Source organism: Lygodium microphyllum, chromosome 3 (genome assembly GCF_053477565.2).
Source record: "Lygodium microphyllum isolate KBCC chromosome 3, Lygodium_microphyllum_v1.1.10, whole genome shotgun sequence".
Lineage (NCBI taxonomy): Eukaryota > Viridiplantae > Streptophyta > Polypodiopsida > Schizaeales > Lygodiaceae > Lygodium > Lygodium microphyllum.
In genome coordinates this window covers 43558089-43577342 of record NC_141137.1, presented here as the reverse complement: position 1 = coordinate 43577342, position 19254 = coordinate 43558089, and positions in this window count along the sequence as shown.

Sequence of the window (19254 nt, the reverse complement as noted above, 5' to 3'; positions counted from 1 at the left end):
CCTCTGTCTCTCTGAAAGCTGATCATAACCAGCTGGAAACTCTGTTTGCTGAATTTCTTCAGCACTCAACACTCTTTGCTGAGTTACCTCAGCCTCTGACTCAATCTGTGACATAAAATCTGCAATTTCATGAAACATGTCCAAGGATTGCACTAATACATTACCATGACAATTCAGCATATCAGTTTTCAGCATATCTCCCATCTCTGTCATCGTATTTGCACAAATCACACTGTCATACATACCATCTATGTGCTCATCATCCTCCAAAATTCCTGCATTTTTCAAAATTTTCTCCTTCCTGCATATATAATGCCTGGCAGCTCTAGGCAACCTAGTAGTCTTCTGATAACTCATTGAGCTGTTTGCTGAAATCCCAACATAACCGGAGGAGAAAACACTGCTGCCAGGAGGCGAGAACTCCAATCTCCTCTGCTCTGTACCACCGTCGTCTCGCGAAACGGCGGTACCTAATGAAAACCCAAATCCCTCACAGTGGGCAAGGGTGCATCTCTGAGAGTATCCCTGTTTCTAACATGATTCACACATACAGTCATAAACTGAACTGCTCTCATACCATCTTTACTACGAATCCGTGCATAAGCAGATCCATCATCCATGACCTTTGTCTCCATGCGCATCTCTGTAATGAATGGCTGACCAAGAATTATGGGATAAGAGCATGAATCCTGCACAAAGAAATGAAAATCCTCCTCTACATCACCAATAGAAACCCTAACACTAGGGCAAGCAGCATATAAATCACCTGCAGTGTTATTGGCGGCTCTCATACGCCACCCATGCTCTACATCCATAGGCCATCTGTTACTCTCATAAACTCCACGAACAATGAGATTAATCTCTGAACCATGATCAACCAATGCAACATAAGGCACCTGTTTTTCTCCAACCTTTACCATCGTCTCTGTAGTTGCCCTAGCCCAATGGCTCCGCGAAAAGTGACTACGCGGTATCATGACAGGCTCATCAATTTCAGCATAATGCATAGGCTGAACCCTCTTCTCTACCTGCGGCAAAACAGAAGCATTATCAACCATAACCTCATCATCATCATCATCCAACTCTCCAATCAAAACTCCCTGTGTATTAGTGGTAGCCAATGCATGTCTTTTCCTCTTCAGGACCTCCTGAAACTGATCCTGAAACTCTCTTTTTGAGATGCCCAAAATCTCAAAAATAGTGAAAGTCACCTCACTGCCAAGTATTTTATCATTAAAGATTTTCTTCATGTCTGTTGATGTCTCAATGTCGGACATCAATCTGAATCCTGGCTGCTTTCTCTCTCTAGACTCTTGCCTCTTTTCCCTCTTTTGAGCATCCTCCATCTGTCGATCTGGCCCTGGTCTTGAAGACGGTCCTGCAGTAGGTGGAGTAACAAACTCACCCCCTCTAGTCTTCTTAGCTACACTTGGATTTTCTTCATCCCTTTTACACTTCTCCTCAACAAATACATCTGCACCATGAGATTTAGCCAAATAAGCATAAATAGAATACCTATCAACAGGCAAGTCCCAACCTGTCTCTGATCTGATGCTAGAGCCTGCGCTAGTCAAAATAGTTTGCTGAATTTACCCCTTGTTTGTAGTCTCCATAGCATAAGTCCATAGTGCGGACTGAGTCTCTGATCCCTTCTCAATCTGTACTCCATATGCGGAAGTATCACCTCTAGCTGTCACATAAGAAGTACGCGCAGCCATGTCCTCCACTAACTTCTTCATTCCACCTTTACCAAAGTTGGTAGCAAGTGGAGCTCCTGTCTCAGTCAACCAAATCTTACCATCTTGCCCCCAATATACCAATTTCTACCTCCTTGCATCCTGGAAAGAATCACAATCCCTGCAATGCTGATGCTCTGCACTATCACACCAAATACATCTCCGATCTCTCCTAGGAGCACTAGGAGCACTCCTAGGTGCAGTAGGAGCACTAGAAGAAGTAGTAGCCACAGTTGAAGCAAACTGCTCCTTCAACTTTCCCACTAACTTTGCTTTGACTGACTCAAGTGTCAAATCTGTGATGCCTTTGATTATGTCATCAATAGAGGTAGGCACCGATGGAGCGGATGGTTTAGGAGCAGAAGGTGTAGGCATCGGTCGTGGAACAGGAGGAATAGGTGGAGTGGAAATAGTAGGCACTGGCATAGGCCAAGAAACTGGCTGAGGAGGAGAAGAAATAACAGGGATAGAAGTAGGCATAGGAGCAGATGATGGTGTAGGTGTCATGGAACCATTCTGTAAGCGAGTCTTCCATATCCTCCTCTTGGTCAATGTCGAGACTGCATCCTGAGCATCCTGCCAATCAGTTTTAAGACCCATAGGCTTCGTGCGATCTTCAAGAAGCTCACCCAATTCTTCTTGAAGAGCAGGATCTGCAGCTTGCAAGAAAAGCTCAACTTTTTCAACATCCAATGCCCTTTGTTCAATAGAATCAAGCTGACTATACCTCTCTTCGAATTCTCGAATCAACTCTGAAGCAGCAAGACCCTTGTTTGGTATGTAGACCCACTCTCGGAATGATCGCCGAGTAGCCATACCAAAGTCCTCAAGGAAGTATTCTTCTTTGAGAGCCTTCTTAAAATCTTGCAAATGTGTATTTTGAATAAAAAGATCAGTCACCTTTGTCCTCAAAGCAGGCGTGACAAGACGAAGGAAGTACTTACTCATAAGTCCAGCAGGAACTCCAAAAAACCCCATCTTGATCTCATATGTCTTCAAATATGCTGAAACATTACGCCCATCAAATAGCTTCTTCTCACTCTCAACTGCTTCAATAGCCTTAGTCGCGCTGTTTACATTCTCCTGCTCCGAATAGAGTTGTCTTTGCTAAGACAACTGTTATTGATGCAATTGTTGTTGCTGCTGCATATACAATTGTGTTTGCTGATTTTGGAGCTGCATATACATGGACATATTCTGCAAAATCTGTTTTAGATCCTCTGTTGAAGTACTTGACGCAGCAGTCATTGATGGAGCTGAAGTAGAGGCAGCTGGAGTTGTAGAGGAAGCTGAAATAGAGGCTGAAGTGTCTCCCATCCTGAAATTTCTGCGACGCTTTCACGTCGGGTTCACCAAAGATGTCGAAGGGTTGTTGAAAGCAAAGTCGCAACCACTGAGGTTCTAGAGAAATTCCAAGATAGAAGATCAATTGAAGCAAATAATCAAGGCAAATATGGTGCCAAATAACAATAGTATTACTGCCAAGTTATCTTTTGCATCATTTACATGTAATTACAACAATGGACAAAACTGTGCCTCCTTCTCGTGAGCAGTATGAAAACTGAGAATAGCTCTTCAAATCATGACAATTTGATTGAACTCTTCAAACCTTGTAATACAGAATTATTCATTGTTGTTGCTCTTCCAAAGTCTGGAATTTGAACATATACAGAACAGGTTCAAAAAGTTCTTCTTGTACAATAGATGCATCATGAGAAATTTCCACAACTGTAGATTATACAAAATACCCTTCTCTTTCCAAGACACTGAGATTGTCTTCCATCGCTCATTGAATAGGTATAGTACCTTATATGCTTTGCATTCTGAATAGAACCTGCAAGGAAGCATACTGCTGCAATGATAAAGTAGAACTATAGATTTTCTGCTGGCGGATAAAGACATCCAGATAAAAATGGTGGAGATAGAGAGACTATTGCATGTAGATCAGGCTATGTATAATAAAGCAAGACGAAGCACGTTGACAGGAAAGGCGTAAAGATATATTGACTTTGTTAACGTTAGCCTGTTCCTATCTTTCATGGGGTGGCCTTCTGCTAAAGAATTGCATCACTGGTTTATGTCGATGAATCAAGCAAGAGTTATCCTTGTGCAGTATGGCTTTAATTGATAAGGGATCTTTCCTGCTGCTTGTTTGATCCTTCTCTGACATTATGTCTGAAGTCTTGTCGAGATGGTCTTTAAGTTGCTTCTCTGATTGCCATAATCATTTCAGTAGACAAACCTCGTCATCCTGTTCTCCCATCTTTTTTTTTTCGTTCCCTCCTCCAACGTATGCTCTGTTCTTCTTCACTTGTTCTCTGCGTTTTTCCTTCAGCGGACTGAGGAAAATCTTTAAGAAGCTTCCAGGACATTAAAAAGAACGCCTTGTAGTAATTATTGTGACCTTCAGATATGCTGGAGTAACCTGTCGATCTGTGATACAATCTCTATTACAATCTCCACAGTCGCAACAATTGCCATAGTCTCCAACATCAATACATTCCCTCCTCGCTTTCGTCTGCTTATTGTCGATGGTTATGAGTGTCTTCAGAGCTGGGTATATCCCACTCGACTAGATTGATCGCTGACATCGCACGTCTCCTCCTCCCGATCAGCTTTGTCGAACTGCGATCTGCTGCAATTATGTTTGTTGATGCCGATGTCTTCATCTTGAACTTCCTGCAGCTTCTCACCAGATGTCGCACCTTTGACTTGACTGACTGTTATGATTGAAGATTCCGTTGTTAACTTTATCTCCAAAACTTGCCTTAATCATTGTGTCACCTTGTCATCTTCTGCAACGTTCTCAGTCTCCTCAACACATTCTTTTTGTCTGTCCACTCACCGTCTTCGTTCTTCTGCTGTCTCATGCCTGCTACCTTATTCGTCATCCTTCAATGTATGCGGTGATCTCCTCCTGCCATAGATGTCTTCGTTTTCCTCTTTTCTATTTCCAGTGTGATTCTCCTTTTCAGCTGCAGAGTCCCCCGTTCCTCTTCTTCCCATATCGGCGTTCCCTGCACATTCGTCTCTGTTCCAACGTTCAAAAAAAACTCCCCCCCCTTTCCGGATTTCCCTCCAATCATTTTTGGTACCTTTTTCCATAATCAATCCTAAAAAAAACCGCCTTTGTTTTTAGCATACTCTATATAGAGAGTATTCACCGTAGCATACTCTATGCAAAGAGTTTTAACCAAGTTCAGTTTTACTACAATACTCTGCATGTGGTGTATTGCACACAAATGAAAAGGAGTAGGCTTAATGTTGTTCCCACTTGCCAAGCCAAAATCCTAGTAAGTCCACCATAGTGTCATAAACCCTTGTCATGGACGCAAATAGCTGAATTCCCTTGTCAACATAGCCAAGGATAAGGAAACTCCAAAAAATACTCATTACGTTGTGGTATGCAGTCAAACATGTGCTGAACATCAAGCAAGCTCCCACATTTGGCATATTTATCCTCCAATGTGCTTCGATTTGCATCTCTTGGAAATAGTTTAGTACTTCCTCACAAAACCCATAATCGACATATCTTAAAATATCAAAAAAAATCCCTGTTCTTCTCTGTCTTCAGCATAGAATGAAAGAGCAAACATAACAACTAAGTATGTACAAAGTATCAAATCACACGCACAACTTTTGGGTGGTTTTCACACCTCGAATGCGCAGCAATACGACAGCGTTTGATATTTATTTATTATTTTTGTATGCGCATGGCCGCACGATTTAGATGTTTGTATTTGGACATTGTATTGGGTATGCCTGACTTCTTGGGCGCCCATTAGCTTTATTTCTATTTGGCACTAAAGTAAACTCAAAAGCCAAAAGCGTACTATTTTGTAATTTGGGCTATTATTTGAGCTTGAAGATGATTAATACATAAAATACATGCTTTGTGGAGTGCTCACACAAGGCATGGGGGGAGATTGCACCCAATTGGTCTCTTGTTCATGTCATGCAAGCTTCTTACATTTATTTGTGTGCAAAAAGTAGAGTTCTTTTATTCTTGGGGACCTTTTGATGCTCACTACGCGTGCTTACGGCATGGGATCTGGGCACCACGAACTCTGCTCGACCTCTTACAATGTGAGGTCAATAGTCCTTGTGAGCTACACTATCCCACCATGGCTTTCTACAAAGGAAGGACACCTAATACTTATCTTACTTATTCCTGGGCACTACAAAGTCAAGAATATTGATGTTTATCTCCATCCATTAGTTGATGATCTCAAGATTTTCTAGGAGGAGGAGATTACAATGGAAAACATGAGTAAGAATATTGGGAGACAATTTGTTAGCATACAAGCCGTTCTGACATGGATACATGAATTTTCACGATTTGGTGAGTGCTCAGGTATATTTACTTCCATTCTTATTTTTGGCATCTCACATGGTTCATTTGTGCTTGCATTGACTAGGTACAAATATTGTGATAGGATTGGTCACATCAGGTTATACCATGCATGTCCATTGTGTGGACTCTGGAAGGTTGCATACTATGAAGAAGATGGGCTATCACGGCCCGTGGTATTCTTGCTCAAAGGCCATGAGTTGAGAGTGAGATTCCTTGGATGACCTTCCATACGAATGAATGCCCAAAGATGCTATGAGTGGAAGATGGTCTAGAAAGAGTTACTTCTAAGTAGAATGTGACCATTTTCAATTTTCTATGAGTTGCCATATTGGACCCATTTACAGATCAACCATTTGTTGGATCTTATATATATTTTCAAGATTGTTGGTAGCTTGCTATGGGACCACATTACAGGAAAGAAAGGCATCCTAGAGGCACAATTGGATTTGGAGAAGGTAAAAAAGATAGAGACACTTTGGCCACAAATGAGCTCTGATGGTTGTGTGAAACTACCTTTCCCTCCTTAGTTCCTATATCTAGTAAAAAGGAGCACATGGTGAAGAAAATGATCAAATATATCTACAAACGGATGAGTATGATGTTTTTTCTCAGGTTTGTATTTTCTAAAGATGACCAATTGGGATGACTAAAATCCCATGATTGGCATAAGATATGCTAGGTTTGATATGGCCTTAGTAGTAAGACCATCGAGTATGACATTACATTGTGTTGATCAGTAGTTTTGAATGCATTGAATTTCTAGCAATTCATACTATCAATTGTAATCACAGGGTGTCTCACATCAAAGATATGTTTGGCAATTTATTGGTTATCGTATTAGTTATCGAATTTAGTGCAAAGGATCTTGCAAAAGGAGATCAAGACATCATCCATTGAGTGTATAAGGCATGGAGCAATGGAGATGGTTTGTCTCTTTGAGAAGCGCTTACCTATAAGTGTGCTCACAATAGAGACTTACCTCTTAGTATATCTCATGGGTAAAGTGGAGATTGTAGGACCTTTCCATACTAGATGGATATTTTTCTTGGAGCACTTCATGAAAAACTTGAAAGGCTTTGTGCAATAATAGGCCTATCACAAGAGTAGTATGGTTGAAGGTTGCTACTGTTGGAGGAATTGATGTATATTTTGGAGGGGCTGTCAATGGTGGATATAGATAATAGGATGCTAAGGACATTGAAGGATGAAGATCGACTAACAGGAGATGTAGTGGTGGCAAATGGAATAAAGAGGAGAATAGATGACACAATGGAGGAGAAAGTGAATCATTTTTGTATACTACACCATGCATCTATAGAGAAGTGACGTGATAGATGTGAGTAGACTATAAGAGAATGCGAGATATGACAATCAAAATATCAATATAGTTCATGCTAGTGGCTAGTTTGGTATCCCAAGTGTTTAGAGGAGAAGTCATAGTTCCTATTTAGGAGATGGTTGCATGATGCCTTGACCAACGTTTCATGTTGAGGGGTGGAAGTCTCTAGGGAGTAGTGGGGGTTTTTGAGGGGATGCAACCCATAGGTTATCACATGTTGTTCTTATTGTTTTATTTTGTAATTGTAAGGAGCAGCTAAACTAGACATTTCAATGTATAGTACAAAATCTATAGCGCGGTGTAGTCAATGGATGATATTTTTGAGTTAAGTGCATTGAGAAAATATGCTCTACGGCCAATAGTGGGATCATGGTGGAAAAATTTGAGCAAGAAAGTTGATGGTGCAGTGTGGATTTGAACATTATAGGAAATGAGATAGAGTATTTTAGTAACAAGAAAAGTGTTCTTTCAGTAGATTATCGTAGCTTCTCTATTATCACATTTGATGTAGAATGGTTAGTAGTATTAGAAGAAATAAGGGAAACTTTTCAACAAGGACCCTCTAGGTTCTTGGAGATAGACTTTGAGAAAGATAGAATGATCTACGTGACACATTTATCTTACTGGATCACTATAAACATGAAATCTTCTATCCAAACCCATGATAACCTTCTTTTTGTTGCAAGCTATGAAGACATGTTATTAAACATATAATATTCTATCCAAACTTGTGATAATCTCGTTGGTGATATGTTGTGCCATCAATGCCTTGGAGGGCTTGAGTGTGTGATGAAAGCCAATGTTTCTAGCATTGCTAGACGAGAGTATGCTAGTAGAGGAGTTGCTATTGCAGGGGGTGGAGGTGAAGGATGGCTTGCAGCATGTAGATGAGACAACCAGAGGTAATGTAGGTGAGGAGTTTGGAGTACAATAATACTTAGAGAATGAAATAGACTCCTCTTTTTATAGGGACCTATGCATAGACCGTCCAATGTATGTCAACCTATGCCAAGAGCTTGTCATGGAGTCATAGGACCGATCATATTTGTGTTTCCTTATCAAATTTGTTGACTATTCATTTTTATCAGTATTTTGTTATATTTTTTAAACTAATATCCTTTTTTACAAATATATACTATATGCTTCACCTTCACGCTTATATTTATTGTGGTAACATATTTAATTTGGCTATGTGGGTCATTGTAGATGATCCACAGAGTAGGATGAGTTGAGAGATGATAGATGAGGAGTTTCAGGAGGTCTGTATGTGAATGTCTCTGGATCAAATGCGCATTTTAGAGGTATGGCAGACCAAGAGTTGTTTTGATCATCATCTGGGCATTGTTGGACCGTTCTACCTTGGCACACTAAGATGCATTAATCTCAAGCAAGTAGAGTCAATGCTTTTGGCTAGACAAATAGAGGGGGGCTCATGGATGCCTTGCTCCATTGGTGCGGATGGTGGTTATGGTGGGTGCCTTCAAGAGTCACATACTTCATCTTCTCCTTGTTATAGGGATATTTCTTGGGTGTGGAGATATAGATGTTCTAACATGTGAGGCCGGTTGCTACTTCTCACTCCTATACTTGTTCAAGTGAGGGTGCCTCATGTGGATGCTGTGGAGACATTGATAAAAATGTCTCTATCTTGTCAATCAAGTGAATGCTTATCACCTCTAGGATTCGCTATACGCAAAGGGGCATCTACTCCCTTGACTCTAAGTTTCACTCAGTCATTTGCAAGTGGTACCCACCCCAACATGGTATGAGTACTTGATGGATGAGAAAACTAGTGCCATGAACATGAATGTTGAGGGGAGGAGGGTGATAGCGTGTATGAGAGGGTTGTGTTAGTAGTTATTTAGGCACAATATTCTAGCATTGAAAAAGCATACCATAGGGATCCAAGGACTATTTTATCACATCCTTGCATGAGGAGTTCTTAGTATCTACAACAGTTGATCGATTCACCACTAGATGGAAGATGGAGTATATGTGTGTACATATGTTGCATACATGATTGGATGCACGCAAGGTAGTCAAGAGTGGCTCTCCTAAAAGCCAAAGTGGTTAGAGATAGAGGATTGACATAGACTCAGGGAGGAGGTTGCAAACTCTCTAGGATGATGGTAATAACATTGTGAGGCAGCGACAATATGGTTGGAGGCAAGGGTGATGCATCATCTTGGGAGCAGTGGGTGGACAAAAAACTTATTTGAAAGATTTCGTAAGTTTTCTTTTAGTTATATTCACTTTCTTATTCAATATAATACTTGTACTAATAATCTCATTTCTCAAAATGCTACTTTTTTTTCTTAGAGCACTTGATCACAAATCATGATCCCATGGGATGGGAGACTCAATATATAGAGAAGCACAATCTGACTTCTCTTATAAGTAAATTCTATGTGCAATGGTCTGGTAAGTCAAGTCTTTCTCTTGTTTTCAATTTCTAGTTATTTTATCATGCATTATGCTATGTAGATTAATCATTGGTTGTTTTATATAGTAGAGTTTGTTGACTCTCCATTGCATTGAGACAAGCTCTCAAATCGAGAAGACTTTTAGCAATTTCTTGGATTCATGGAGCATGCATTTATTTCTTCTTTCTCCCTATAGACGATGCATGCTCTTTCTATGAGTATCCTTTGATATATTGCTAATCTTTTATATGGGCTCGCATTTCACAATATTTATTGATACATATATCTATTTTTGGATTAGGCTCCCTATCAATCCATGTAGTTCTATGAGATATCATTTGCCAATGTTTTACTTGTTTTGAAATTTAATCAAAGAATATTTTTATTCTACCATCTCACGATGTATGTGTTTGGACAATAGTTGTATACTCAAACCTATAAATGATTCATGAAACTTTTTTCAATACATGTGGTTGAAAGGGTGGCAAGGCTTACCGGATTTCCCCTCCTCTGTATCTATCACTATTAGCATCACAAAAAAAACGTGTACATGTTGCTATTAGTATTGCAAAGAATCTGTACGTATCATTGTTTGCATCACAATAATATGCATTGCTATTTGTGTTGATGCAAATAGTACAAATAGCATACATAGTGATGCAAATAGCGATGATTTATAGAGACATATACACATATCATTTTAATGACGATGGGAAATTTTTTTAAATTAATAATTTCATCACTTCAAATGTCGATATATGGCTCATATCTTCTAATGAGCATTTTTAATGCATTTTTTTGCTCTCTGATCCTTCTAAATCATTATTATTGTGATAAACTTAAGGACATAAGTAATCGTCAGAGGAAAGTAGATTTGCATATTCAAGTGGATGAAGAGTATGCCCTTACAAAGACCCCTTATAACAAGCATGGCCTAGATGCAACCATCACTTCACAATATCATTCGGAGGGAAAGAAAAATATTAATATTTGGGTAGTTGTTCCTTGTATCCCAAAGACCCTAACACTAAGTTAAATCCAACTTTTAATTCCACCTCTTTGTTGCTCACTTTTGTTGGGGATGGTAAATAAGGTCTACTAGTTTATTGCAAATGCTTAGGTGGTAATCTTATATTGTAGGAGAAACTTGAAGAATAATTAAAGCAATTCAAATATAAGAAGAAAGAGACGAAAGAGGACATGCAACAAACTTCAACCTTAGAGGAGGAGAACACTTCATTGAAATCGCACTTGAAGAAAATGAAGAAGGACAATAATATTGCAAAACTAAAGTTGCAAAGGTACAAATAAACTCGCATGGGTTATAAGGAAAGAAAATGTCTAGTACTACCAATGTTGTTATTATCCATTAATGGTGGACTATTGAAAAGATCCGTATAAGCATTAAGGTTCATGATCTATTGTTGAATAAAATTCAATTTAGAAATAACTACATTCCTTAATAATGTGTTCCTTTTTTAAAGGAAAAAATTTTATGATGTTGGAGGCCTAGGTGAGGGCCAACATTTGGAGCTTCTAAAGACATTCTTAAAATCTAAGTATTTAATTGTAATCTTGAGAGACCCTCAACATCAAGCCCTCCACCTTGTTTCTTTGAATGAGGTTCTTAAGGATGTTCTCAATAGCTTATTAGTGTGGATGAAGTTCAAATCACATGCAATGTAGTTGGAGTTAGTTGATAAGGTTACAAGGCCATACACAACATGATAACAAATGCACTAGCTCGCAAGAGACAAACATGGAATGTATCAATTGGAGAGTCAATTAGACAATACTTTTTTATCATGAAGAAGATGGAACTAGAAGGAAGCAAGCTTGAAAAAATCATTTCCTTTGATTTTTATGATCTCAACAATATGTTTGTTGATCTATTTAAGTTGCAATGCACAATGGATCATTTTTACAAGGTGCAATGCATAGAAGGGATTGACTTGTGATATAATATTAAAAATACAATCTAGTGCATTTATATTGTAATCTGCTTATGATTTAGTATGTTTATCTAGAAACTTTGGAGTTCATTTCATTTCCCTAGTACTTGTGCTATCATAGGTCTTCTTTGGCATCCTCCTTCATTTCCCTAGTACTCGTGCTATCATAGGCCTTCTTTGGCATCCTTGGGGAGGTAGTACTCTTTATAGTTTGGCAAAGAAGACCTATGATAACATGAGTAATAGGCCAAACTATAAAGAGACTCAAGTTAGAAAGAGTAGGCCTTATGATTATGAATTTTGCAACGGCCTAGACTAAAGATTAAACAATTGTTTCTCCATTTAGTGTGTAGTCAGAAAAGGAAATTTGGAAGATTTTAGTAGTTGAGGTGGCTAAGAAGTTGCACAACATGCTATCCTGATTTTTTTGGTGAATCCTTTATCCCAATATAATTTCTAGGCAAACAAATGGTGATAAGGTTTGTGTGAAAGGCATTAAATAATTTAATGTCAACTAACACTTGGGTGGTGATCTCAAAATACTCAATTGTATGTGAAATGTGACACTAAGGCAATGGTATCACTACTATGTCAATATTGCATAAAAACAAGTAATTGTTCTCTAAGTCCTTGAAACATGTCACATGGAATGATAGGGCACTAGCATGTAATAGAAAGTCATTGTCTAATAGGTCACATTTGGACAAGAATTAGAAATCCATATTCCCTATTGACCTCAACAACATTCATTTTTGTACTTAACAGTGCCTCATGCACATGTTTGATAAGCTCTTAAAAGTTGTACATCAATTATATGTACACAATGAGAAGTTACGGATAAAATTGAGGAGTCATTGAACTCCATAGGCATTGATGGAGGCATTGTTGAGATCCAAAAAGACCAAAAGGCATCATGGCTAACTCGTGATGTAGCCCAAGAGATATCTATAAGTGGGACAAAGGCCAAATGATTCCTAAATAACACAATCCAAAAGTCACCAATATTAAAGTAGAAGCTTTGGAAAGATCTATGCACATGTAGTGTAGACTTAGAAAGAATTCCCAACATTAGGAATGCTCTAAGTTTGGTAATTCTTTGGTTAGCTTGTGTCCATCATGTTGAAACCCTCAACAAATCCTTCAATTGGATCATAATTCCATCAAGTAGTTGATGATTTCACAAAATATATGTTAATGCATGGAAAGAAATGAACATCACCCATTACCTAATACCAAATTGACACTCCCTTATTGTACTTTATTTTGTGAGTATAATTTGGTGTTTTACATATAATATTTTTAGCCTATATTTCTGTAACATATATTGTACCATCATGGATCATACTATTTGGACACGTATGGGAAATGTGAAGCACACAAGGAATGAAGAACTCACATATCATGCTCATAGACTCTATTTTGAGAATACTTGCCATAGGGGAGGTCATTAGAAAACTAGCTACCTTGTTGAAATCTTCAACTAGTTCTATAGATATATATTTGGTCATTCAATCACATTACAAAATGTAAGTGCAACTACTATAGCAAAATCTATTAGAAATGAAATAGGAGCTTGCAATAGTGAAAGATGGTGGATCACTCATAATTTTGCAAATAACATGCCACATAGCATAGTACAAGATGAGGTAATGGCTCTCAATGGACTTGTCCCTACACCCCATGCATTATTATCCTTTGCCATCTCTTGGCCTAGCACACCCCCCCCCCCCCCCCCCGGCCCTCATCCCGATAGAAAGGACTCCAAAGAGGTAACTTTTTGATGGCTTCAGCCACTTGTTTGTGGTGTCTCTTAGCTGGAGTAGCCACTTATCCACCACACCAACAAGCATCTTTAGTTTTGGAGCATCAAATGTATTCAATGCAATCAAGCTAACCATTACATGAGGCAAATCTAGCAAATCAAACATCTCAACTATTAAATACAAACAACATTATAATACATAAGAGGATTTGAATAACTCAATAGATTAAGACAGACAAGAGAAAAAGGCACGATTAGACCCAATCTCCCCCATGGCAAAAGCCATGGTTTGCCATCCTTAATTATATGTTATAGTTTTACATGGTTATTTACATTCATATCTTACATATAATTACAAAGAAAGTACAAATATCAATTGAAATACAAAGTTTTAAGAGTTAAGAGGTATCCTGTAACATGCTACAGTTGTTGCATAAAATTCTGTGATGTGAATCACCATCGCGTTCGGAGCATGCCAAAACCACCAAAACGACTCTTAAAGCTTTAAATTCTGATTCCGGATGAGGGAGAAACGAAAAAACTCAGTTTTCACCCTCTTCTCCTATTTTGTGTGAGATCCTATTGCTTTTATAAAGAAAGCTAGAAAAGCCTTCTAAACTTAAACACATTAAGAAAATAGCAAGATATTCCATAAGAAATCTTATTTCAATGAAATCATGTCTTAAATCTCATATTCTAAAATAATCTATATTAAAAATATATAAATTAATAGTATTAAAAAGAACAATTATCTAATTACTACTAAAGAAGTTTAAACTTATAACTTAAAAATAGAGAAATAATTTTAATAGTATAATATCATATAAATATATAATATTATATATTATACTTAAGATAACTAATCATAATTATAAAATTTACGCTTGGACTTATGCTAATGCCCAGTGCTACCCAAAGCCACTGAAACCTGCTCTACACATCAATTGAAGCATTCACAATTGTTTATAAATAAAATAAACAAACAATAGTGAATACTTTGCAGTCTTCAACTACAAAATAATTAAATAGGTTGGAACTCTATCTTAACCTTAATTTAATACGAGTGCACTCTAAACTCATAAATGTCCATTACTTTAAATATGTATTTTGTGGAATCACCCATATGCACATTAAATTAACATGATGTCCAAAAAGGACATGTATCCCTGTTAAATTCTCACATATGGAATCATGCTTGTGTACGAGCCTTAGTAGATACATATAGTTTTATGGAATCCACAGAAAAACCTCACTGAATCCACCGTAGAATATGCCTCTAGTTTTACGAAATACGCCGCAAAAACCTCATGGAATCCACTGTGGAATATGCCTCCTAGCATCATACCCCCAGGGTGGGATAGCAATTATCCACAATTGCTATTAGCTGCTCAATGTGGAGCTAGCAGTATAGGGTAAGCACTAAGGGCGTGGGTGGTCATCCATTGCATGTCTTCAATTGAATGAGTTAATTTGTTAGTCTCAATGTTTATCAAATCAAAAGATAACAACATTAAAGGCATACTATAATCTTCAAAAATTAGAGTGAGAATCATATTGAAGGCCTACTTTGAATTAAAACAACTTATATCTTCTTGTGAATCAAGTTAGTCTATCACTAGAGAGTTGGAGCTTATAAAGAATTTTACAAAATATTTACTTATGACAAAGACTAAAATTTAAAAAGAAACATTTTAAAGATAAGACTAAGGTTAGATAAAATACTAGTATCTTGGTAAAAAATAGTAATATTTAAGTTCTATGGCATATTTAGATATGATTATCTTTTAATATATGCATATTTAGACAAAACCATGTCTAATATAAGTTTTAGAGCTTTGTACAAGCTAAAACATTTTCTTTAGGAGTATACTCAAACTCCAAATGGATTAAAAGCTATCCTACTAGGAAATTAGATGTTTGTATATGTTAAAATTTACAAATTTCACCAAGTCTTGGTTAACTATGAGACCTACTTTCAAGTAAAATAACTTTCTTTGTAGATAAAATCAGATCATGAAGAGAACTAGAGAGTGGTAGAGAACAAAAAGGTCTACAGGCCATGTCCCTATGATGGATTACCAAATCTGAAGGTTAGGTAAAAAAAAATAGGGCTCAAAGTTGGCTATATATTACTGTGAAATTTGCATTCAGGGGCACTTTAAGACTCAAATAACTCGTGAAATATTTAGAATTTGTAAAAATCTAATAACAATTGTAGATGTTTTTAAGGGCTAAAATTTTTATTTTTTACACCATCTTCAAAATATGAACCAATAAAAATTTACATTACCTGAAAATTATTTATTTGAGAGGATTTTTATGCTGAAGCATATGCAATAGCTAGACGACTTTTAAGTGTCTCTTCTATATAGCAATTGAAAACTCAGAGCGTAGCTAGGCACTAAGACCAATGTTACGAAACGCAACATGTGGCAAATCTAGCAAATCAAACATCTTAACTATTAAATACAAACAATATTATAATACATAATAGGATTTAAATAACTCAATATATTAAGACCGACAAGAGAAAAATGCACGATTAGGCCCAACCTCCCCCATGGCAAAAGTCATAGTTTGCCATCCTTAATTATATGTTATAGTTTTACATGGATATTTGCATTCATATCTTACATATAATTACAAAGAAAGTACAAATATCAATTGAAATACAAAGTTTTAAGAGTTAAGAGGTTTCTTGTAATATGCTGCAGTTGTTGCATAAAATTCTGTGATGTGAATCACCATCGCATCCGGAGCATGCCAAAACCCCCAAAACGACTCTTGAAGCTCTAAATTCTGATTCTGGATGAGGGAGAAACGAAAAAACTTAGTTTTCACCCTCTTCTCCTATTTTGTGTGCGATCCTATTTCTTTTATAAAGAAAACTAGAAAAGCCTTTTAAACTTAACCACATTAAGAAAATAGGAAGATATTCCATAAACAAATCTTATTTCAATAAAATCATGTCTTAAATCTCATATTCTAAAATAATATATATTAAAAACAAATAAATTAATAGTACTAAGAACAATTATCTAATTACTACTAAAGAAGTTTAAACTTATAAGTTATAAATAGAGTAATAATTTTAATAATATAATATCATATAAATATATAATATTATAGATTATACTTAAGATAACTAATCATAATTATGAAATTTACGCTTGGAGTTACGCTAATGCCCAGTGCTACTAAAACCTGCTCTAAACATCAATTGAAGCATTCACAATTGTTTATAAATAAAATAAATAAACAATAGTGAATACTTTGTAGTCTTCAGCTACAAAATAATTAAATAAGCTGGAACTCTCTCCTACCCTTAAATTAATACGAGTGCACTCTAAACTCATAAACTTCCATTACTTTAAATATGTATTTTGTGAAATCACCCACGTGCACATTAAATTAACATGATGCCCGAAAAGGACATGTATCCCTGTTAACTTCTCACACAAGGAATCCTGCTTATGTACGAGACTCAGCAAATACATATAGTTTTACGGAGTCCACCGAAAAACCTCACAGAATCCACCATGGAATATGCATCTAGTTTTACGAAATCTGCCGCAAAAACCTCATGGAATCCATCGTGGAATATTGCTCCTAGCATCATACCCTAGGGTGGGATAGCAATTATCCACAATTGCTATTAGCTGCTCAATGTGGAGCTAGCAGTGTAGGGTAAGCACTAAGGGCGCGGGTGGTCATCCGTTGCACAACTTCAACTGAATGAGTTAATTTGTTAGTCTCAATGTTTATCAAATCAAAAGATAACAACATTAAAAGCATACTATAATCTTCAAAATTAGAGTTAGAATCATATTGAAGGCCTACGTTGAATTAAAACAACTTATATATTCTTGTCAATCAAGTTAGTCTATAACTAGAGAGTTGGAGCTTATAAAGAATTTTACAAAATATATACTTATGAAAAAGACTAAAATCTAAAAAGAAACATATTAAAGATAAGACTAAGGTTAGATAAAATACTAGTCTCTTGGTAAAAAATAGTAATATTTAAGTTCTATGGCATATTTCGATATGATTATCATTTAATATATGCATATTTAGACAAAACCATGTCTAATATAAGTTTTAGATCTTTGTACAAGCTAAAACTTTTTCTTTAGGAGTATACTCAAACTCCAAATGGATTAAAAGCTATACTACTAGGAAATTAGATGTTTGTATATGTTGAAATTTACAAATTTCACAAAGTCTTGGTTAACTATGGGACCTACTTTCAAGTTAAATAACTTTCTTTGTAGATAGAATAAGATCATGAAGATAACTAGAGAGTGGTAGAGAAAAAAAAGGTCTACAAGTCATGTCCCTATGATGGATCACCAAATCTGAAGGTTAGGTCATAAGAAATAGGACTCAAAGTTGGCTATTACACAGTTTTCTGCATATTACTATGAAATTTACATTCAGGGTTACTTTAAGACTCAAATAACTCGCTAAATTTTCAAAATTTGTAAAATATGTGTCTAATAACAATTGTAGATCTTCTTAAGGGCTAAAACTTTTGTTTTTTACACCATCTTCAAAATATGAACCAGTAAAAATTAACATTACCTGAAAAATATTTATTTGAGAGGATTTTTATGGTGAAGCATATGCTATAGCTAGATGACTTTCAAGTGTCTGTTATATATAGCAATTGAAAACTCAGAGCGTAGCCAAGCACTGAGACCAATGTTACGAAACACAACACGTGGAAAATTGTAACGTGTCCCCTTAGTATCATCCAGGACACGTCTTAGCAGTCCATCGGAAAGGATGTCTAGAAAGCTCCGCCCGACACTCCCATGGAATGTTACGAGATTTCCGATCTAGGTCTTCCCGCATCTACCACGTAGCGGAAGTATCCTGGCCATTTCCACTGAGGATCGATCGGAATTAGGGTTTTTCTGACTGGTCATTAACTAACAGCAACTAGCGTCGGACCCGAGCAAACTACTTTACGCAGAAACGCCAGGTCCAAAGCAGATTCACGTTGCACTTGGTTCAAGGAGAATGGGAAACGAGAGGGATGCAAAGCTCAACCTCTTTGCCATAAGGCATAGTCCCATTACGTTCCCCTAAAACAGCATAAATCGGGTAAGACATAACTCTAGGTCATTGCTTCTGTTATTCGTTTTGATGATCATCTCGCTGTTCTTCAAGATTTTTGAGAAAAGTTCCCGGCTAACCGGGACCACCCAACTGTAGGACGGACCCATGGCCCATCCTCCGCACTTTCCTCGGTTTGTTTTTAGTTATGTAATTATCTAACACATTGATTTGACATATAACAATCAGCTTCTTTAATTAATCCATTAAGCATTGGTTCCTTCACGTAATCTTATCACGTGACATAGAAAACAATATCAAGCAAGTTCTTTGTTAACATTTCATCATTTTATCTTTGAAATACAATGAGTTCTGCCCGTAGGCTTGTCCATAATCCGCCCGAAGGCTATCCAGTAATCCGCAGGGATTAGTATTCCATGCTTCCGCTCATAAACTAGTATGCGGGCCTCGAGATCCAATCCCAAGTCACGTTAGCCTCTTGTGCAGGACCCGGAAGGTGAGGGATTTACGGGGCCAAAGCCCCTCCTGGCACCCAAGCGTCCTCCTGCTCCAAGTAGAGCTCAACGGAGAGACCTCTCGCGGCGTGTTTGGTCCACGTTCCCGGTG